Below are 22,992 nucleotides of genomic sequence, written 5' to 3'. Positions count from 1 at the left end.
TCTGAGGATCTGGTGGCAGGATAAGGTGCCAGATACAGAAGTCCTCTCTAGAGCAGGCCTGCTGTCAGTTTACACTCTGCTCATGAAAACCCAGACACGCTGGGCAGGCCATGTTGTAAGGATGCCAGACTACCGCATCCCCAAACAGCTCTTCTATGGTGAGCTGTCTCAAGGAAAGCGATCGCACAGGGGACAAAAGAAGCGATACAAAGACATGCTGAAAGCCTCTCTTAAGTCCCTGGATATTGACATCACCTCCTGGGAAACCTTGGCACAAGATCGATCGACATGGCGTACGCTGATCCACCAAGGCTGCCAGACATCTGAAGCCAGAAGGATAACCATAGCACAAGAAAAGCGAGCACTTCGTAAAGCTAGAGCTGCAAATGCTGTAACAGTGGTGCCCACGCATGTTTGCCCGACATGTGGCAGAACATTCTGTGCCCGTATTGGCCTTGCCAGCCACCTGCGGACACACTGTGGACAGCTTACAACCTGCTAGATGTCAAGGTCTTCTTCGAAAAATGATGGACGAACATCGATCAACCCTTCTTGCACAGAGCTCACCCTAGTTTCAGCAGAATATCAGACACAAGTGCCACCATGTGCCCCAGAGAGAAGGAGCTCTCAGAGGAGAGCTGTCCTCCGGATGGCTCTCTGTGGCAAGACGGGGACTGTGATCTTCCCTTGCACAAGTGCACAGGACTCAGGGTGACACACAACAATCCCCTACACAACACACATCAAGGGCAGACCACAGTCACAATCCCTGCAAGCTGAGTCTGGTCAGTCCTTGCTCCCTCCAGGAAGGAGCAGGGAAGGGTGGGAGGGGCTATGCCCCACACTAGCCCCTGGAGCAGGGCTGGAGAGCAGCTTACCCCATCCTAATGGAGAGTGCAGAGTGTGCCACCAACCTCATGACTGCAAAGACAGAGGGCCCCTCCCAGACCTCCTTCTGGAGTGGATTGGCTCCACACTACCCCCGGCACATGGTTCTGAGCAATGTGTGCAAACCAGCCACACAAGAATCATCTTTATTCCATGCTGATGTTTTGAAAAACTGGCTCACTAGGAAGGGTATTTGGATCAAAGACTCCCTGGGGGAAACCCAGGCTGCAATAACTACAAGAAATAATGCAGCATTAAAAGGAAAACATTAATTCAATAAAATATCTAGGTGTAAAATTAGAGCCAGAATGGCAGAACAAGGATCTTCTGACAGGCCTAATTGGAAAAACTAGCATCAAAGATTGTCTCTTTAAAGGCAAATATTATTTCTTTAGTTGAGAAAGCGGCAAGGAGACAGTGCACGAAGCACTGGACTTCCAGACCAGCTATGGGGGGGTGGGGGCAGGGCTCTGCTCTGAGGACTAGCACAGCCAGCTTGGCACATACACACTGGCAGCGGGAAAAGCTTCCTCTGTGTGGCTGGGGATGCTCTGCGCCTGGAGGTTAGACTGTACAGCCTGCCTGCAACTCCTCTCAGCCCCACATGGAGGGGCTGGGAGCTGAGATCCTGCTCTTCCTACATGGAGAATGGAGGATGCAGCCAAGGCAGGATCCGCCATGAGGGTCTGACAGTGGCATTTTCCCCAAAGGGACATCCACAGTTTTGAAGGGGAGGTGGACAGGACTGTGTGGAATGTTCACCAGCTTTGTTTCTACTGGACCTGGGTGGTAGGCAAGGAGAGAGCACACTCCTTTCCACCCTTTGTTGGGAGCACAGGCACTGCCTTACCACAGCACTGCCAGTAACATCCCCCATTGCCCTCTGCACCAGCCAGCTGCAGAGGGGCACACATGTTCCCCCCATGTCAAGAGCTCCCCCGCAGCATCAGCTCTGCAGAAGTCCCAGGAGAAATTTCGTTGGTGTCGGCCATTTTTGCTCTAGGTGCTGCTGCTGTACAGTCCCTCCTCCTCTCTCCTTTCTACTTAATGCTGAGAGGTAGTGTCCAGGCTGCCATGTATTTCACAGTTCCTATCACAGGGAAAACAGGGGCTCAAGGTCTGACTTGTCACTGCTTAATAGGAAATAAAACCTCTTTAAAGGAATGAGAGAAGCAGGAAGCAAATGACTTAATCAGATGCTCTCTCAGCACAGAATCCAGATGGGACAGGGAGACAGATTTTCTGGGTGACCGCAGTAACATCCCACATAGTGACCACCAAGAATTGCTGGATAGCTCATAGGCCAGTAATGGAATCACACTAGCTCCTGGCCATACAGGAAGGCTGGCTATTTGCATGTTTCTAATGGCATTGCCCCATTGGAAGTGGAAGGACTTTCAACACTAGGTAGTGGATGGGGTATCACAGGGAAATTATATGAATCTGCCTACTGGGGAGCATTGCGTGACTGCACCTGGCTGGCCACAATGCAGCAGAGTCCAGCATGCCATGGTCCCTGATTAGCAAGTGGCAGCACCATCAAACCCAAGAGTTCCAAAGGATGAAGCCTGAAACACATACAAAACATACGTCCGTTTCACACGCACCAGTGCACTACACACACCGCATGGCTTGTAACTAGAACTGGTCAGGAATTGTTCAACACAATTTGGGTTTTTTTGGTCCAAAAAATGCCAATTCGTCAAAACTGAAACTTTTTGTTGGAAAGGGCTGGTTTAAATACGTTGCTCAGTTTGATAAACGTGTTGGGAAAAAGTTTCAAAACGGTCTAAATAAAAAAATATCTAGTTTTTCAGTTTGGAATGACCTTTCATTTAGAAATGTAAGCTAATTAGGGTAAAAAAATTGTAGTTGAACAAAAAGTGGCCAAAATTAAAACAAAACATTTGATGGACCTGAATAGGTTTTTTGGAAGGTGGACGGGAAGGGACTTATTATTCATGAAAGTTTTTGAGATTTCAACTTTCTGTTCCTATTTGGGACAAGAATATTGTACAGAATGCTGAAAATTTTCACAGGAAGGGCAAATCAAGCTCTATTTATGGCTGAAGAAGAGCAGCACACTTTAGGACACTATTCCAGGGAGGCAATGCTTGATGCTGCCTGCTGGAATGAGCTGTGTCCAATGTAGCCATGTGCTGTGACTCATTCTCACTAATACACACAACCTTTAGAGCCCTCTGAATATTTAATTCAGCCTACTGCAAGCTGGATTTCATGATGTCTGAGAGTGACTGGGCAAGCGCAGCTAAAGCAGAGCTAGATTTGTTGACACATCTGTGCAAAAGGCTGAGGATCATAAATCTTACTCTGCTCTCATGATAAACATTCATGTCAGTGACATAAGAACATAAGAACAGCCATATTGGGTCAGACCAAAGTTTCATCTAGCCCAGTATCCTGTCTTCCAACAGTGGTCAATGCCAGGTGCCCCAGAGGGAATGAACAGAGCAGGTAATCATTGAGTGCTCCATCCCACCACCCATTCCCAGCCTCTGGCAAAGAAATGCAAAGTGTTGCTACACAACAGTTTTAACTCGGACCCAAAATAAATGCTCTTCTCCCATCAGTCACCTCAAAATATAAACCAAGTCAAAACTCTTCTGAAGAAGAAGCACTGAGATGATAGAGGCATGCATTAGTGATATGCACTGAGCAGCTTCAAATACAAGTTCATATATGTATATACATTTGTTATACATCTTATTTATTCTATTAAGCTATGTCTGACATTGTTCTAACTGTAAAATAGGAATTTGAAGTACTTGAACAAAAAAAATGCATTGTGTCAATTCATAAGTATATCAACTGATATTTCCCACTTAGCAGTGTCCCTTACAAGAAAATATTTAGATACTGAAATCATATTAGCCAAAAAAACTCATTTTAAAATGGGGTAGAGTTCTGTGGCTCTGTGATGAAATATTCAGGTCTTTGTATTTGATAAGAATAAAAGATTATCTCTTTTACTACAGCCCTTTTATGTTGCTGTGGGCAGGCTCATGTTGATCATCTGCATCCACAGCCCAACCCGCCTCATTATCTCTCCACTGTGGGAGGAGATCAGAGACTAGAACAGGAGGCATGGGAGAAGAGAGCCTTGCTCCATGCCCCATGAGATCTCCTGGGATGGATGGGCAAACTCTGCAATCCGAGAGGGAGAATGGAAACACACAAGTGTGAGCTCATCCACCCGTACTATGATGCAGTCAACTCAGCCAATCTCATGAGCTACAGCATCGCAGGCACTAGTCTTGATCCATCACTTGGAGTAGGTCATTAGTTAACATAACCAATCCCATCTTCACACCCTACTGTAAGCAGTTCCACTCAGCACTCTTGCATCCCCTTGTGTCAGGGTGTGGTGTTGCAGGCACTTCCAGTCTCCATTTACAAGGTATGGCAGTTGTTTGGAGCAAGGCAACCCATGCCGTAACATCAGCTTGACCGGCATACAGTCTTTAAACAGTTAAATAATAACCAGTGCAGAATCTGGCTGTCCCCACCTTGGAGCAAACAAGTAAACATAAAAGATAGGTGCTTGGTCACACCACTTTAAGCCAAAGACTTGACCTGACGAGGCCCTGGAGTTCTAAGCTAGCACTGAGATCTTCTCCTCTGCCCCAGTCTTACCTAACACTACCTCAGAGGACTCAGGCAAGTCTTCTTAACTGCCCTGCTGGTTAGCTATTGGTCTGTATCACCTCCTGGCCCTCTGTGGACTAAATCTCACTGTAGCCCATCCCAAACAGGTTTTCCTTTAAGCAGGAGTGTCACTAAGAGTCTCCAATCTGGAAGCACAAAGAACATAAGAACAGCCATACTGGGTGAGACCAATGGTCCATCTAGCCCAGTATCCTGTCTTATGACAGTGGCCAATGCCAGGTGCTCCACAGGGACTGAACAGGACAGGACAATCATTGAGTGATCCATCCCCTGTCGTCCAGCCCCAGCTTCTGCAAGTCAGAGGTTTAGGGACACCCAGAGCATGGGGTTGCATCCCTGATCATCTTTGCTAATAGCCATTGATGGACCTATCCTCCAGGAAATTATTTAGTCCTTTTTTGAACCTCGTTATACTTTTGGCCTTCACAATATCCTCCAGCAATGAGTTCCACAAGTTGACTGTATGTTATGTGAAAAATACTTCCTTTTGTTTGTGTTAAACCTGCTGCCTATTAATTTCATTTGATGACCCCTAGTTCTTTGTGCTACAAGGAGTAAATAACACCTCCTGATTCACTTTCTCCACACCAGTCACGATTCTATAGACCTTTGCCATATCCCCCCTTAGTCATCTCTTTTCCAAGTTGAACAGTCACAGTCTTTTTAATTGCTCCTCATATGGAAGCTGTTCAATATCCCTAAGCATTTTTGTTGCCCTTCTCTTTTCCGATTCTAATATATCTTTTTTGAGATGAGGTGGCCAGAACTGCACTGAGTATTCTAGGTGTGAGCGTACCAAGATTATGGAAAGTTGCAGGTCTCGGACTAGCAAAATTATCCCACTGCCAACTTTGCAGCAGATGTGCCCAACAATACACTTCCTCTTTCCCCTCCTCCTTGTGTGTTTGGGGGCAGGTTGATAATGAGACCAGAGACAATTTCCAAAGCAAAAACCTAATGGATGATCCTTTGAGGGATGCTGGCACACAGCCCTCCCTTGGGGAGGCATTGAAGACCTCAACCACCAAAGTGCAATGAGCGTGACAGTCTCCTTCACAGTTTCTGCCATCAGGAACAGCCTTCATGCAGATCTCCAACATGTCCACTTCCCATTTCTTTCCTAATCTCATTTGCAAACATTTGCCCATTGCCTTTGCCTCTGAATGTCTCTTTCTCTTATTCACTGGCCATCTAACTGAATCCTTTAATTTATCCACCATCTCCATCCCACTCTTCTCTGTAATTATGCCATATACTACCTGCAGTTCTCATTATTTAACTCTGCAAAGCGGTTTTGGATAAGAGTTACTTCAGTGACAGGTGCTAGTGAAAACCCGCAGACAGATGCTGTGTGTATGAAAAGCACTGTCCACGATGAAATTTTATTGTACAAGTGGGTGTATAGCTCACACCCTCTCCCCACACACACACTGGCAGAATATCCACTCCTGCTGCTAGAGTTAATGACACTCCTCACACCAGGCACACATAATTCAGAAGGGTTAGAAAAAACAAAGTACTCTCTTCCCAAAGGCTTCGTCAGTGGCCGCTTCACCTGCAATAAGAAATAAATCACTGTACAGCAGGAGCAGCCACCCGGACATTAATAATGGCCATGGTAATAATCACTGGCCATCTCTGATACACTGAGGTGCCTTCACCTAGGGCTATAAACCAACAGGACAAGTCCCCTAGGTCATCCTGATTGGAGGTTCTTTGCAGTGCCTGGCAGGGAGGAGGATTAACTTCCTATGAGCAAGGCTCCATGTATGAACCAGTGCCCCGCAGCTGGGGTTCACTGATTTGACTGGAGTTTTACTGAAACAGCAAGGTGAGGAGTTGTCTCTGGGCTGGAACAGTGCCAAACCCTTCCCCATCTGCCCAGGGCGGTCAACGGCATAGTATAGTTCAATGGTTTGACCACGAGATGATGTGCTATGGGAAGGTGAGAGTGATCTATTACCATAGTATCAGAACACCTCACAATCCTGACTGTAGCTAGTCTCACAACCCCCGCACCCCCGGAGGCAGGACAGTGCTGCTATCCCCATTGTATGGGTGGGGAACTGGGGCACAGAGAGTCAATGTGAGAGCTGAAATTGCACCCGGGTCTCACAGAACCCTGGTTAGTTTCCTAACCACTAGATTCCCCTTCCTCTGCAAAGCTCTGCCTGAAGACACGGGCCCAATACGGGTGTTAATGGGGACATGTGTCTGGGGAGATTCCCTCTGGGCTTTTATAGACAAAAGGGCCAGTTGGGGGCCCTGGATCTGAACCTGGAGCTGACTTCCCTCATGGTAGGGTGGAGAGTGGGGAAACGTGGAGATTGGCTCCAGGGTTTCAGTTCAGAGACATCTGTATGCATTTATCTCTTCAGTCATCCAAGCAGCTTTCTGGGAGCCTGTGCCGTGCTATGGAATGTGTCTGGCCCCCAAGCCCATTCCAGCTGCATCTCAAACCCTGTTCAGGGTTTCTACATGTCAGGAGTCTTGTCTGCCTACCTATTATTAGCGTCCAATGATCCCCGCTCTCCAAGGGAATTCCCTGTGCTGCACTATAGAGCGTCAGAGCCTAGCAATGGCTTTTCCCGCTGGCAGGCATCTCCTCTCCCATTCCTAGTGCTCTGTTTCTGCTCACTGCTCCCAGGGCATGGGGCTGCTCCCATGTGTACTTCAGAGCATGGGCCCATGCTGCCTGCCTTCCCAATGCCCACTCACACATTGCCACGTCTCCCAGCAGTGAGCCATTTTGCTCAGACCTCACTGCAATGACTAGAATTCCTGGATGGAACAGCATGGATTATGACAATTCAGACAACTGATGCTTTATGGGGTATTACTTGCGGGTGCAGAAACAAAGGTTGGTGGAAATTATGAGCTGCCTGGTAGCTTGAGTTTTCTGTCCCTACCTCCTGCTGAGATCAGGATGAATAGCCAGCCTGTCCAGTGATGGTGCACGGGTCCTGCTTGAAGAGAGCTGGGAGGCTGGAAATAAAGGTTAAAGTAAAAACAGAGGAGAGAAAAAGGGAGAGAGCCGAAACAGTTTGGCAATAAGTGACAGCCTGCCACCAGCTCAGAAAAGGCCAGTAACGCAGAATGTATAAAACCCATTGACCCTCATTGCCACTGTGAAATCCTTTGTGTGACACAGCTATTGGATATATGAACTTTAGGAACATTGGTATTGTGATGTTGCACTCCATATGTTTATGGAAATATGCTTATGAGTGTGAATATTATGTAATTAGAATATGCTTCATGCAAAAGATAGAACCATAGAATATCAGGCTTGGAAGGGACCTCAGGAAGTCATCTAGTCCAACCCCCTGCTCAAAGCAGGACCAATTCCCAACTAAATCATCCCAGCCAGGGCTTTGTCAAGACTGACCTTAAAAACCTCTAAGGAAGGAGATTCCACCATCTCCCGAGGTAACCCATTCCAGTGCTTCACCACCCTACTAGTGAAAAATTTTTCCTAATATCCAACCTAAACCTCCCCCACTGCAACTTGAGACCATTACTCCTCATTCTGTCATCAGGTATCACTGAGAACAGTCTAGATCCACCCTCTTTGGAACCCCCTTTCAGGTAGTTGAAAGCAGCTATCAAATCCCCCCTCATTCTTCTCTTCTGCAGACTAAATAATCCCAGTTCCCTCAGCCTCTCCTCATAAGTCATGTGCTCCAGCCCCCTAATCATTTTTGTTGCCCTCCGCTGGACTCTTTCCAATTTTTCCACATCCTTCTTGTAGATCTCTTGCAAGGTATCATTACAAAGCTTCTAATCTACAGCGTGTGTTCATCCTATTTGTATGTATGTATCATTCTTGTATCTAAAGCTAGAAATATGAAGTATTACTCTAAAGTCCTATTGTAACTATGCAAAGTATGGGCCATTAATAATGGCTTGGAATCTTGATGGATCCCATTAACCAATACAATTGGTTGTAAATGGTTCTGTTTACTCGCAAACCTTCCTGGGTACGTGCAGGCCAACCCTGAAAGAATGGAGAATGAGGTTTTACAGTGACATGTGATCATGTCACCTGGTACTGGAATCCATCTTAAACCTGGTGCTTTTCCATCTAGAAGGAAGGGTGAGAACCCAGAGAGAGACAGAGTATTGCCACCTTGTGCCAAAGCTATAAACAGAATAAAGGGGGATGCAGTCATGAGAAATGCCCTAGTTACTGCCTGAGCTGGAACTAACAAGAATGGTGCTGGGGAAGGGATTGGGCCCAGACTAAGAAGGAATCTAGTCTGTGAAAGAAGCTTATTGCAACATCTCTGAGGGTGAGATTTACCTGTTTTCAGTTTCTTAAACGTATTAGGCTTAGGGTATGTCTACACTACGAAATTAGGTCGAATTTACAGAAGTCGGGTTTTTAGAAATCGTTTTTATACAGTCAGTTGTGTGTGTCCCCACACAAAATGCTCTAGGTGCATTAAGTCGGCGGACTGCATCCACAGTACCGAGGCTAGCATCGACTTCCGGAGCGTTGCACTGTGGGTAGCTGTGAATAGCTATCCCACAGTTCCCGCAGTCTCCGCTGCCCATTGGGAATCTGGGTTGAGATCCCAATGCCTGATGGGGCAAAAACAGTGTCATGTGTGGTTCTGGGTATATGTCATCAGGCCCCCCTCTCCCTCCCTCCCGTCCTCTGTCCGTGAAAGCAAAGGCAGACAATCATTTTGCGCCTTTTTTCCTGGGTTACCTGAGCAGATGACATACCACAGCAAGCATGGAGCCCACTCAGCTTACCGTCACCGTACGTCTCCTGGATGCTGGCAGATGTGGGACTGCATTGCTACACAGCAGCAGCTCATTGCCTTTTGGCAGCAGACAGTGCATTACGATTGGTAGCCATCATCATCGTATTCCTGGGTGCTCTTTTAGCTGACCTCGGTGAGATCGGGCAGGGGCTCCTGGGCAGACATGGGACTGACTCAGTCAGGTCATTCCCATCTTCTGCCAAGCACCCAGGAGATGACGATGGCTAGCAGTCATACTGAATCGTCTTCTGGCGAGCAGCCAGGAGATGACGATGGTTTGCAGTCGCACTGCACCATCTGCTGCCAGCCTAAGATGTAAAAGATAGGTGGATCAAAACAAGAAATTGACCTGATTTGTTCTGTGAAATCAACGGCCTGCTAAACCCAGGATTTTGAGTTCAATCCTTGAGGGGGCCATTCTGTGTGACAGTTGTTTGTGTTTCTCCTTGATGCAAAGCCACACCTTTTGTTGATTTTAATTCCCTGTAAGCCCTGTCGTCAATTGCCCCTCCCTCCATCAGAGCAACGGCAGACAATTGTTTCGCGCAAAATCAGGCGAGGAGGCAACAGCAGCGCGGTGACAAGAGGGACATGGTCATAGACTTCTCACAAAGTACGAGCCGGGCAATGTGCCCCGTCAATGTGCACATCATGCTGATGAGCTCTGCATGAGCTCTGCAAACATGCTGGCCAAACAGGAAATGACATTCAAAAGTTTGCGGGCCTTTTCCTGTCTATCTGGCACAATGGAACACTCTGAGATAGCTCCTGGAGGCCAATACCATCGAATTGCGTCCACACTATCCCAAATTCGACGTGGCAAGGCCGATTTCAGTGCTCCCCTTGTCAGAGGTGGAGTAAAGAAATCGAAGTAAAAAAAAAGGGGGTTAGTTGTGTGGACGGGTCCAGGGTTAAATCGAGGTAACGCTGCTAAATTCGACCTAAAGTCGTAGTGTAGACCAGGCCTTAGACTTGCATGTTTTGTTTTATTTTGCTTGGTAACTTACTTTGTTCTGACTGTTATTACTTGAAACCACTTAAATCCTACTTTTTATACTTAATAAAATCACTTTTGTTTATTAATTAACCCAGAGTAAGTGATTAATACCTGGGGGAGCAAACAGCATTGCATATCTCTCTATTAGTGTTATAGAAGGCGGACATTTCATGAGTTTACCCTCTATAAGATTTACACAGAGAAAATGTACTTATTTGGGGTTTGGATCTCATTGGGATCTGGGTGCTGGAGAGAGGTGACCTGCTAATCTGTTTTCAGTTAAATCTGCAGCTTTGGGGGCATGGTTCAGACCCAGGGTCTGTGTTGCAGCAGGCTTGCATGTCTGGCTCAACAAGGCAAGGTTCTGGAGTCCCAAGCTGACAGGGAAAATGGGCTCAGAGGTAGTTTCAGCACATCAGGTGACAGTCCCAAGGGGCTCTCTGTGACCAAATCCGTCACAGGTATACCTTGGCATGCCAATTAAATTATTGGAATTGAGTGTTGAGAGACTGGGGGGTGGGAGTGGGTGTGTGCATGTGTGGGTGGGTGTGCAGGAACAGAAAGCAACAAGAATGAAAAAGATTGGAAATAAATATCAAGAGCACAGGGACAGAGACTTCCAAGAGAACAAGTGAGGAAAAAATGGAAGAGCAGGCAGCAGAATAGGACAGTGGGGAGAGCAGATACAGAGACATGTACAGATGAAGGGCAAGTCTACACTGTAAATGTTGCATCTGCACAGCTGTGCCGCTGTAGCACTTTAATGAAGATGCTCTAGGCCCACAGGGGAGAGCTCTCCTGTTGGTGTAGTTCATCCACTTCCCTGAGAGGTGGTAGTCAGGTTGATGGGAGAAGCTCTCCCACCAACATAGTGCTGTCTACACGGTGTGAGGGGAGTCAGGTAGGTATAACTACATCACTCAGGGGCTGTAGTGTAGACCAGACCTAAGTGATCTCTCCATTAAAGTGGAAATTCCTTTCAGCTGGAGAAAAGCCTTATGCCTCCATTTCACCCAACTAGTGCAAAACCTGTAATGGTGAAACATGAAGAAAGACATGTGCGAGGACATTCAATGCAAGCTGCTCCTAATCATCCTTTGTAGCAAAGTGCATCCAATCTGAGAAGGAGTCAGTGTATATACTATTGCCAGGGATATGCTAGAAGGCAAGAAATCTGTGCCAATAGTGAGCATAGCCTAGGATGGCAACCAGCCATGGGCACAGAGTTTGTCTATGGTGGCTGGTCAGTGACAGGCAGATAACAAGAGCCCAGTATGAGAGCCAAGCAGGGTATATGGAGCTCTGGTATGTTGCCACAGCTCCCTAGCACACCAGACCATCACAGAGGCTTAATGCTTGTCTGTATGGCAGCACAGTGTGGACTACAAGGGTGAGAATTGTAGAGCGTGCTAATGGGTTGTGCTCTCTCTGCCTCACGTAGACCCTGCTGGTGCAAACTAAAAGGTACTAAAACTAAAAGGTACCAGATGGGCATGGAGATGAGAGGAATGGAGGGAGTAATGAAAATGAGTGACGACAGATGATGACATGGAATGCTTCTGTGCTGCAGGTGCATTGAGGTTTATCTGGGTCGTGAAGGAGATGGGTCAGTATCTGACTACGTCTCTGGTAGACCCCCAAACATATGGCTGAAGGAGTGGAGGGGAAGGATCCGAGGCCTGGGAGCAATTTGGAATTGAGAGAGCAGGAGATGCCTTTGCAGAGAATTGTGTAGTAACAATAAGCCAGTGGAGCAGAGACAGAGACATTGCCAATGTGTAAATCTTATCTGCTTTAAAGCATGGCGTGCTCCAGTGGGGAAATTCGTGTGTGTGAAAAAGAGCACATGCCAAGGTGCCAAAAGGCAGAACAGAGCTCCTGGAGAGAGATTTGTTTGCATTTATTTTCCCTGTTGCTCGTTTGCTTCCTGCTCTCAGGAGAGGGGACATTTTCATAGGCTGCTCACCTGAGCTGTGGGAGTGTCAGTCACAATTATAACACCCTCCTCTCCTTGTGTCTGAACTCTGCTAGTCCAGAAAAGGATCGTCCAGCCTATTGTCTTTCTCACAGAAGGGCTGCAAAGCAGCCTCTGGGGCTTTTCAGTGCAGCCAACCTCAGCTTTTTCCAAAAATCCCAGCACGGGGTCTGGAGCCCACAGGCTGCTTTTTCAGTAATAGCTTCAAACAAATGACTTTCCTCCAAAGAATTAATGTCATCCCCACATGCCACGCCACTGCTGGGCTTGGTCATTGACCATGCCCCCAAGCTGGAGTGTTGCTAAAATGACCCACAACACTGGTCAAGGCTACTGAGTGCCCAGGACTCAGAAATCACCTGCTTTTCCAGTGGGAAAATCCATTGTTGCCAACTCCCATCACGGGGCTAATACTCCCCAATCCAGGGGCAAGTCACTCACCCAGGGAGCTGAATGAGAATATGTGCCTTTCACACCACAAGCTTCAGCACATTTGTTCCAGAGGGAAGTTCAGCTATTTTGGCTTCCTGGCAGAAGATGCGAAAGGTAGCCATTGGTTCTCAATACACCATAAATAGCTCTCACACCAACAGGTCCATTCGGGGTGCTTTGAGAAATGCTTGTGCTGCCGCTGACCAGTCTGCATCTCCTCTCAGAAGAGAGGTCTTTGGTATCGAGGACTTTTGAGTACCCACACCCATACAGCTTTCACCCGTACCAAATTCCCCAACAAGAAAAACATTGCAGTGTCAGTGGGAGCCAGTCAAAGCTGATGAAGAGCATACTCAGGTACCTACCAGCAAAGTGGCAGATACAGCCGCATCACAGAACCCGGCCCAAATGCAATGACATTTGGCTTCCCATTTATTTCATTCTAAATAAGCTTTGGGTAGGAACATTGGGCACGTCTCAACTTCCCCAGGCAGCCCTACTATTAGAGTCTCTTGAAGGACTCTTAGCCTGGTATATAATTAATTGGATCACTCTCTCCCTAGTGTCCCAGTTTCAATACTCCAGGCTGCATCTGCCTGCTTGTCTCTGTGTTGCTGTCTCGAAGCTGTGCAGCAGGCTTTCCTTTTGCACTGAGGGGAAGCAAGTACACCACAGGAGCAACATTCAGTTTGTGAACCATTTTTCTGCTGTCAAATTAATTGAGACATCTGAACCAACAGAACACAGAGCCATTTCTCTTGTGGCTATAATGCTGTCAACAGGATGGAGCTGAAGGTGTATGAAGCAGCCTCTGGTTTTCTGGACCGTAGTCAATCACAATCATGCACACAGAGATAGAGAGTCAATTTTAGCCTGGAATGAGTGGGTGCCCCACTCATGAAAGATTCTGCCCAAATTCAGGGGTGAGTCCCTCGCACACCAGGGGTAAGTGGATGTGAGTAGCACAGTAATGTAACTAGCATCAAGTTGGAAACCATCTTCCCTCTGGCCACCATGAATCTGCATCAACACTCTCCAGTTCATCCAGGACATGCTAACTTGGGCATTGCTTTCATCATTTCAGCCACCTCGCACCTCTTTGAATCCCACTATTGGCTCCCCCTCTTCCATTGCATCACATTGCCCCCACCTTTCAGGTCCTTTGAACTCTGCCCCTCTCTGCTTATCTGCTCTTCATGAGTCATCACCCTCCACCAGCAATGTGAGCTTCCTCCACATGCTTGTCCAGTTCTGTCCCTGCCATTTTTATGCTTTCCTCCCAGCACTCAGCCATAAAGTCGCTACCCTGTCCTCCTTCAAATCCTTCCTGCCGACTCACTTCTACCATAGTGATGATGTGAAATCACCTGTTGTAAATGGCTAGGCAATTTGTCACTGGGGATTGCTGATTAATTTGTCAAGACCTTTCTGGCAATTAACTGCCCCAGACTGAACAGAATTGGGCTGTATTTTAAAGAATCCCTATTGAGGTTGCAGGAACAAACCATCCCGATGTGTAGAAAGAATAGTAAATATGGCAGGTGACCAGCTTGGCTTAACAGTGAAATCCTTGCTGATCTTAAATGCAAAAAAAGAAGCTTACAAGAAGTGGAAGATTGGACAAATGACCAGGGAGGAATATAAAAATATTGATCAGGCATGCAGGAGTGAAATCAGGAAGGCCAAATCACACTTGGAGTTGCAGCTAGCAAGAGATGTTAAGAGTAACAAGAAGGGTTTCTTCAGATATGTTAGCAACAAGATGAAAGTCAAAGAAAGTGTGGGCCCCTTACTGAATGAGGGAGGCAACCTAGTGACAGAGGATGTGGAAAAAGCTAATGTACTCAATGATTTTTTTGCCTCTGTCAAACAAGGTCAGCTCCCAGACTGCTGCACTGGACAACACAGTATGGGGAGAAGGTGACCAGCCCTCTGTGGAGAAAGAAGTGGTTTGGGACTATTTAGAAAAACTGGACGAGCACAAGTCCATGGAGCCAGATGCGCTGCATCCGAGGGTGCTAAAGGAGTTGGCGGATGTGATTGTAGAGCCATTGGCCATTATCTTTGAAAACTCATGGCAATCGGGGGAGGTCCCGGATGACTGGAAAAAAGCTAATGTAGTGCCCATCTTTAAAAAAGGGAAGAAGGAGGATTCGGGGAAATATAGGCCAGTCAGCCTCACCTCAGTCCCTGGAAAAATCATGAAGCGGGTCCTCAAGGAATCAATTCTGAAGCACTTAGAGGAGAGGAAAGTGATCAGAAACAGTCAGCATGGATTCACCAAGGGCAAGAAATGTCTGACTAACCTAATTGCCTTCTATGATGAGATAACTGGGTCTGTGGATGAAGGGAAAGCAGTGGATGTGCTATTTCTGGACTTTAGCAAAGCTTTTGATACGGTGTCCCACAGTATTCTTGCCAGCAGGTTAAAGAAGTATGGGCTGGATGAATGGACTATAAGGTGAATAGAAAGCTGGCTAGATCGTCGGGCTCAATGTGTAGTGATCAATGGCTCCATGTCTAGTTGGCAGCCAGTTTCAAGCGGAGTGCCCCAAGGATTGGTCCTGGGGCTGGTTTTGTTCAATATCTTCATTAATGATCTGGAGGATGGTGTGGACTGCACTCTTAGCAAGTTAGCAGATGACACTAAACTGGGAGGAGTGGTAGATACGCTGGAGGGTAGGGATAGGATACAGAGGGACTTAGACAAATTAGAGGATTGGGCCAAAAGAAACCTGATGAGGTTCAACAAGGACAAGTGCAGAGTCCTGCACTTCGGATGGAAGAATCCCATTCACTCTTACAGACTAGGGACCAAATGGCTAGGAAGCAGTTCTGCAGAAAAGGACCTAGGGGTTACAGTGGACGAGAAACTGGATATGAGTCAACAGTGTGCCCTTGTTGCCAAGAAGGCTAATGGTTTTTTTGGCTGTATAAGTAGGAGCATTGCCAGCAGACCGAGGGACGTGATCATTCTCCTCTATTTGACATTGGTGAGGCCTCATCTGGAGTACTGTGTCCAGTTTTGGGCCCCACACTACATGAAGGATGTGGAAAAATTGGAAAGAGTCCAGTGGAGGGCAACAAAAATGATTAGGGGGCTGGAGCACATGATAGCTGCTTTCAATTACCTGAAAGAGGGTTCCAAAGAGGATGGATCTAGACTGTTCTCAGTGGTAGCAGATGACAGAACAAGGAGCAATGGTCTCAAGTTGCAGTGGGGGAGGTTTAGGTTGGATATCAGGAAAAGCGTTTTCACTAGGAGGGTGGTGAAGCACTGGAATGGGTTACCTCGGGAGGTGGTGGAATCTCCTTCCTTAGAGGTTTTTAAGGTCAGGCTTGACAAAGCCCTGGCTGAGATGATTTAGTTGGGAATTGGTCCTGCTTTGAGCAGGGGGTTGGACTAGATGACCTCCTGGGGTCCCTTCCAACCCTGATATTATTCTATGATTCTATCCTAGTTTGCTGCACTAGATCCATACAAAGACAGTTACCTCCTGCTCTGGGATGAGAGCTCTCTGTGCATGTAGCCCGAAGGTCACTGGCCTTTTTTGCTGTGGTATCATACTGAAAACCTCATATCTAATTTGCTAGCCATTATCAACTCTCTGTCTCTTTCAGTAATGTGGTTCACAGAAGCATTTCCTTCCTTCCTTGCAGACTTATTATTTCCATTGGGCCACACATGCTTTTCTAATTTTGCCTGACATTTTTTATCTGCCATTTCAGGCTTCTCTGGGAGAGTCAAAATCTCACCACTATGAAAGCTACAATATTTTCAGTGTTCTCAGACCCTTCTCCCATATCTCCAATTGTCCCCAAATTGTCTGGTCAGATTGATTTTCCTTCACACGCATAAGAAGACAGGAGCTTCTTGGGTAGTCTCCTTAACTGCTCACTAAATTTGGGATAACTGTGAGCATACGCTCTGAGATGAACTTTGAAGGAAGAGTTGAGCATCAAATACACACTGAATCTAATTAATGTGAACACAGCCTAATTAAATTGGAATCTGTTCACAATATTGTGCATTTGTTTGAAACCGCTGGCTTTATGTGAGTAATTAAAGAAAGCTAAGTAGGGCTGGATTCACAAATTAACCAGCTCCAAAGATTTCCTTTTAAGCATGTAGTATCTCCCTATATTGTTGGTTTATTTGATTTCTTGGAGAAACGCCGTCAGCCAGGGCCTGTTTATTTATTCCTCGAGAAGCCAATGGATTTGTATTCCTGGAGTTACTGCGTCTCACACACAGAAGAATACAGGCACAGATCTTTGCAGGAAGAGTCTGTAGTGATGAGACAACTCTTTAGAAGTGGAAATTAATGTACCATAATTTGAAATAACATGCAAAATTGAGGGAAAAAGCAGGATCCGGACAGTCCACAGGGCTAATTGATTCGGGATGACCCAAATTACCTACTTATTTTGAATCACCCCAAAAGAACATTCATGCTGCACTGTTAAACCCTGACAAATCAGGAAGTGTCAGAGTCTAGGCTGAACCCTTGGCTTTGGCCGCTTGTGCAAATGCATTACAATACATCATCACCACCACTATACCCTACCGAGAGCTCGGTCACTAGCGCTTTTCATCAGGAGATCTCAAGGGCTAGGTTCTCCAGACCATCTGAGGAGCAGTCAATTCAAGGCCATCTTTGTGTCCCCCTGACCTTCAGGCTGCCAGGCACTGCCTCATAGCTTGTGTCAGCTTGAAATGGCCCCCAGGGGATTGTTACATCAATGGGGATTGCTGGAGCACAGTGAGCCCAGCCCTCCCCCTCTCCCAGACCTCTCCAATAGCCCTCATTTTGAGGGACCTGGCTTATTTTAGTCCCTTGTGCTCCCCACATTCCACACGTTTCGTGTTTGAATGTTATTTCCATCAGAAATGCAGACCCATGCAGCTGATTCTGTAGCGAGAGGTATTTACACCAAAGGAAGGAATCCCAGAACACTGACATTTCCCTCCATGAATGATTTGTGTGTGTCCCACAATCTGTCTTCACAAAATGTGTCCCACACTTTGGCCCAGTGGCATGGTCCTGTCCCACTCCAGCACAACCCCAACCTCCCCCTATGCCGAGCTGTAGAATGAGCTACATCATCTTAACAGTCCTGTTACCTTCTTAGGGCTTGGCTACACTTACAAATTTGCAGCACTGCAGCAGGGTGTGAAAACACACCCTCTACGCGCCAGTGTAGTCAAAGCCCCAGCGCTGGGAGCGCGGCTCCCAGCGCTGTCCGTTATTCCCCACAGGGAGGTGGAATACGGACAGCGCTGGCGCTTTGACTACACTTAGCGCTTCAAAGCGCTGCCGCGGCAGCGCTTTGAAGTGTAAGTGTAGCCAAAGCCTCAGGGAAGCTAACTGCCTGGCCCTATGTTTTCCTCTCGGAGCACTCAGTCCTGCCAAAACTTCAGCAAGGTACGGTATACACCTGGCAAAGTAAATTATGGAAATGCATAAGGAAGGCATCCAAATAGCCTTTATTCTACCCCGTAGTGACACCACACAGTCACCATAGGATTATACTGAAGGCTTTCTAGTGTTTGTGATCCCAGAATAGATTAAACTGATGTTTAAAGAGAGACCACTTTTTCAGGTTTTTCCCCTCATGGCATCACTGCTGGGCAGAGTTAAGCTTCCTTGGGTGCCATAACTGTGCATTCCCATACCTCACCACATTTGGATTTCTTTTACACATAACTTGAGCTGTGAGTGTCTTGGGTGGTAAGGCTCACTTTGGGGATAATTGTGACATTCTTGTAATGTTTCCTACCCTTAAATTACTGATATGTATCCCTAGCCTTAAGTCCAGCTTCATGCTGCCTGCAAACATCTGGGGGTTATATTATTTAAAATGTCACACATCAACAAACCCTGAGAGAATGCCATGGTGTGATCATAGAATCATAGAATATCAAGGTTGGAAGGGACCTCAGGAGGTCATCTAGTCCAACCCCCTGCTCAAAGCAGGACCAATTCCCAACTAAATCATCCCAGCCAGGGCTTTGTCAAGACTGACCTTAAAAACCTCTAAGGAAGGAGATTCCACCACCTCCCGAGGTAACCCATTCCAGTGCTTCACCACCCTCCTAGTGAAAAAGTTTTTCCTAATATCCAACCTAAACCTCCCCCACTGCAACTTGAGACCATTACTCCTCATTCTGTCATCTGGTACCACTGAGAACAGTCTAGATCCATCCTCTTTGGAACCCCCTTTCAGGTAGTTGAAAGCAGCTATCAAATCTCCCCTCATTCTTCTCTTCTGCAGACTAAACAATCCCAGTTCCCTCAGCCTCTCCTCATAAATCATGTGCTCCAGCCCCCTAATCATTTTTGTTGCCCTCCGCTGGACTCTTTCCAATTTTTCCACATCCTTCTTGTAGTGTGGGGCCCAAAATTGGGAGGGGGCTCAGGGCTGGGGTAGGGGGTTGGGGTGTGGAGCGCTTACCTGGAGCAGCTCCCGTTTGGTGCAAGGGGTGCAGGTGGGGATGTGGGTGTGTGTGCAGGAGTCAGGGTGGGCAGGGGACTGGGAATGTGTGTGGGGGTGCAGGAGTCAGGGAGGGCAGGAGGATGGGGATGGGGGGCAGAGGATGTGGGGGGTTGCAGGAGTCAGTAAGGGCAGGCGGCTGGGAGTGTGTGAGGTGGGTGCAGGAGTCAGGGCTCGGGTGCAGGACCTGGGAGGGAGTTAGGGTGCAGGAGCAGGCTGGGGGTTCAGGTGCAGGGTTTGGCCAGGAGTTAAGATGCAAGAGGGGGCTCAGGGTTGGAGCAGGAGGTTGGGGTGTGGAGCACCCGGGGCATCTCCCATTTGGTGCAAAGGGTGGGGGTGGGGATGTGGGGGGTGCAGAAGCTTCCGTTTTGTGCTCAGGGTGGGGATATGGGGAGCCAGGAGTCAGGGAGGGCAGGGAGCTGGGGATGTGTGAGGGGGTGAAGGAGTCAGGGCTGGGTGTGTGTGAGAGGGATGCAGGAGTCAGGGAGGGTAGGGGTCTGGGGTCGTGTGAGGGGTGCAAGAGTCAGAGTTTGGCGTGCAGGGGCTGGGACGGAGTTAGGGTGCAGGAGCAGGCTGGGGGTAGGGGTGCAGGGTCTATCAAGGAGTGAGGATGCAGGAGGGGCCCAGGGTTGTGGCAGGAGTTTGGGGTGTTAAACACTTACCTGGGGCAGCTCCCATTTGGTGCAAAGGAGTGCAGGTGGGAATGTGTGAGTGGGTGCAGGAGCTCCCATTTGGTGCTCAGTGTGGGAACGGGAATGGGGGGGTGCGGGAGTCAGGGCATGGGGGGGCTGGGTATGTGTGGGGTGCAGAAGTCAGGGAGGGCAGGGGGCTGGAGGTGTGTGAGGAGGGTGCAGGAGTCAGGGCAGGGGGCTGAGGATGTGGGCTGGGATCATGGGGGTGCTCCCAGCCCCTTGTCCTGAGCAGCTCACAGCAGTGGGCTGGGGGGTGGTATGTGTAAAGCGAGTGCTGGGGCCCCGCCTTTGCTCTGCCCTGCCCCAATTTCATCACCTTCCACAAGGCCCCACCCCCGCCTCTTCTCCACCTCCTCCCCTGAGCATGCTGTGGCCCCGCTCCTCTCCCTCCTTCCCGGAGCAACCTGAGCCCCGTCAAACAGCTGCTTGGTGGTGGGGGAAGCGCTGGGGGCAGGAACGTGTCATGCTCCGGGGAGGAGGTGGGGGAGGGGAAAGCTTGGCTGCCAGTGGGTGTGGAGCCTACAGCAGGAGTCTCAGAAGCCAGCAGGATGAAGCTTCTGCCCCTGCAGCTGCCTGGCCCTGGGCCCCCTGTTGTTGGGGGGCTCCATGCCAGGGCTCCCTGTGTTTTACTGTAAATCCACCTCTGATCCTGGGGTGGAAGTTTTCAGTTCTCCCACTCTCTTAGGCAGGGCCCAGGAGTACCATAGGGTGTGGATCAATCATGCTTACCCAGCAGATCCTACCAAGCCCAGGCACCTGAGGTTTTTCCCTTAAGGAATATATGACCAGTGGGGTATATAGTGACCAATCAGCCTTCTTAAACTCTGCCCTAGCAACAAAGTATAAGAGAGAAAAGATTATAATGCAACAAGCAGTCTACACGTCTATCTTACCTGAAATCCTACCATTCTGTGAGGTAACCCAGGCAGGTCTAACTTCTTCAGGCACCCCCAGTGGGGTCCTGTGGCTCAGTCTGGTTCAGCTGGACAACAGTTGCCCCTCTCTGGAGGAAGAGTCACTTATAAACCCTGCATTAGTTCTTCTGTTCTTCTTTGTTCCCAGCCTTTGACCCTTCTGGTCAAAACCAGTACTGTGGACTCAGCAGGAGATTGAGGGAGGGTCCTCGAAGCCAATGGCTGTGCCATTGCCCTTAACAACTCTCAAGTGTTTGCTCAGGGCTGGCTTATCTTGAGCCATTCTTTTGCCTCCTGACTGTTTTTCCAGTCAGGTTCCTGTTGAATTAAATCACTATATGGATACAGAAAAACCCCAGTAACCAGGCCAGTCGTCATACATCATCACAGGGCATCTCCCAATCCATAACCCCCAGTTCACCAGTGTGTGCTGCTTTGCAGAACTCTGGAGCAAGCACAAAGAGGCCAGAGCAGCCCAGTCAGTGACGCCAAACTGACAATTGCGCTGCCTGGAGCAGTACAAAGCAGTCAAGTCATAGTGCTGAATCTGGCCTTTGATTTGCTAGGATGCAGCCATGGGACTTTTAACAGCACTGTCAGTTGGCACCTTTCCCATGAACACTGCAGAGCTATGTCCCCTCCACAGGAGAACTCGACACTGGGTACAGTCCCCCTTGCCCCACTGACTCGCATCAGCCATCAGAACTGCAGCATGCAAAGTGGCTGTCAAGGAAGGGTGATGATTGGCTGAGTTACCTCTGATATCACAATGGGTCCTGTCACAAGATGGCTCCTTTAATGAGGGTTGAGCTCAGCTGCACCTGTGCCAGGCTTAGCCCATTTCCCCAGGTGGTAGGAATGAGTACATGTACAGGGGTCATATGATGGGGATAATGTGACTGTAAACCAGGTTTGGCTGTGGTCATGTAGAGGAGAGACTGCAGGGAGAGCAGATGTGGGGTGCGGTGCTCCAGAAAAGAGTGGGGAACTAGCCAAGGAAGGACCAATGAGGAGGCTCTAGGAAGGTGAGAGACAGGACTGGATAGATTATTGGAGACAGACTCTACTTGTTAAGGGCCCCATTGCTGGAACACATAGTGGCAAGTGGGTGTGGATTCCCCCTATGGTGTCACCCTTTGAGGCGGGCAGCACCCCCCGCCCCCACCAATAAGTGACCGGAGCAATTGACCTGGCTCTCTCTCTTAGTCTAGAATCATAAATTAGGTTCAACAACTATTAATAATTTAGCTTAATTGCAACGTAATTTCTGCAAATGAAGTTTATGCACAAGAGTTCAATGGGTTTAACTACAGGGAAAGTTCAGAGAGCCTATGCCATTCTGTCACTGAAGACATTCAGGACAAATAATGTTTTGACACTGAGTGATAAATCTCTTAAAAGTTCCACTTTACAACTAATTTTAAGCCGTAAACTAATTAACAGATTTACTTGTAAAGTCTCTGAAAATTCATTCTGTACTGAAAGACTAAGTGCTGTAAGTTTGAGGAAGACACATTTTATTTTTCATCAAAATAGAAAGCTTGACTCCATGCTTTCAGGGCAAAACTTAACTCATAAACACTGAGCTAGGACCTGTGCCTCCATAGTGCCCTCAGCTTTTTGCTCTGCTTCAGCTTTCCTCTCCATCTCCAAGGGCTATAAAAACCTCTACTTTTCTCTCAGATTGTGTTTAAAGTGTAAGGGCAATTTTTTGCCTCATTTTTGAATGTCAGGAGACTCCTGAAAAGGAGCCTTAAGGTTGCTTCAATTTCTCCTGTTACTTGGGAAGATTCATACTTTACAAATTTGTTTTTGTGAGCTGAACTCCAGCAAACTCCAGAATGCTAGCCAATGCCATCCTTAGGCTGTGTCCACACTTAAAACACTTTGAAGCATGTGTGGGTTTAAAGTGTGGGCTGAAAGATTCTTGAACAAAGATATTCAGGCAAGAAACAAGTTCAGCAACTAAAATAAATGTATCACATCTGACCACAGGAATTTCTTCAAGTTCTAATAATTCCTATATGTTACAATGAGCAAAACTAGGAAGACCATCTGCAACAGTTCTATCTAATGACTCTCAAAAATCTTACACACTCATCACTGTGGATCCTTAATGCCCCAACACTTATATAATTAA

The 22,992-nt window shown here is 47.7% G+C and overlaps 1 long non-coding RNA gene across 2 annotated transcripts; it reads right to left on the bottom strand.

The window, feature by feature from the left end:
* Window positions 1–5,993: 5,993 nt before the first annotated feature.
* LOC123376434 lies at window positions 5,994–21,520 on the bottom strand. 2 transcript variants are annotated; one of them, XR_006581786.1, is made up of 3 exons: window positions 20,832–21,520; window positions 7,485–7,560; window positions 5,994–6,130 (listed from the first exon to the last, which is right to left on the bottom strand). It is a non-coding gene; the product is annotated as an uncharacterized LOC123376434 (long non-coding RNA). The 2 variants fall into 2 exon arrangements; XR_006581787.1 differs by lacking the exon at window positions 20,832–21,520 and adding an exon at window positions 17,320–17,436.
* Between the last annotated feature and the right edge of the window lie 1,472 nt (window positions 21,521–22,992).

This window comes from Mauremys mutica, chromosome 8 (assembly GCF_020497125.1).
Source record: "Mauremys mutica isolate MM-2020 ecotype Southern chromosome 8, ASM2049712v1, whole genome shotgun sequence".
Lineage (NCBI taxonomy): Eukaryota > Metazoa > Chordata > Testudines > Geoemydidae > Mauremys > Mauremys mutica.
Note: the sequence above shows the minus strand (reverse complement) of the source record. Positions and strands in the feature narration are given on the sequence as shown.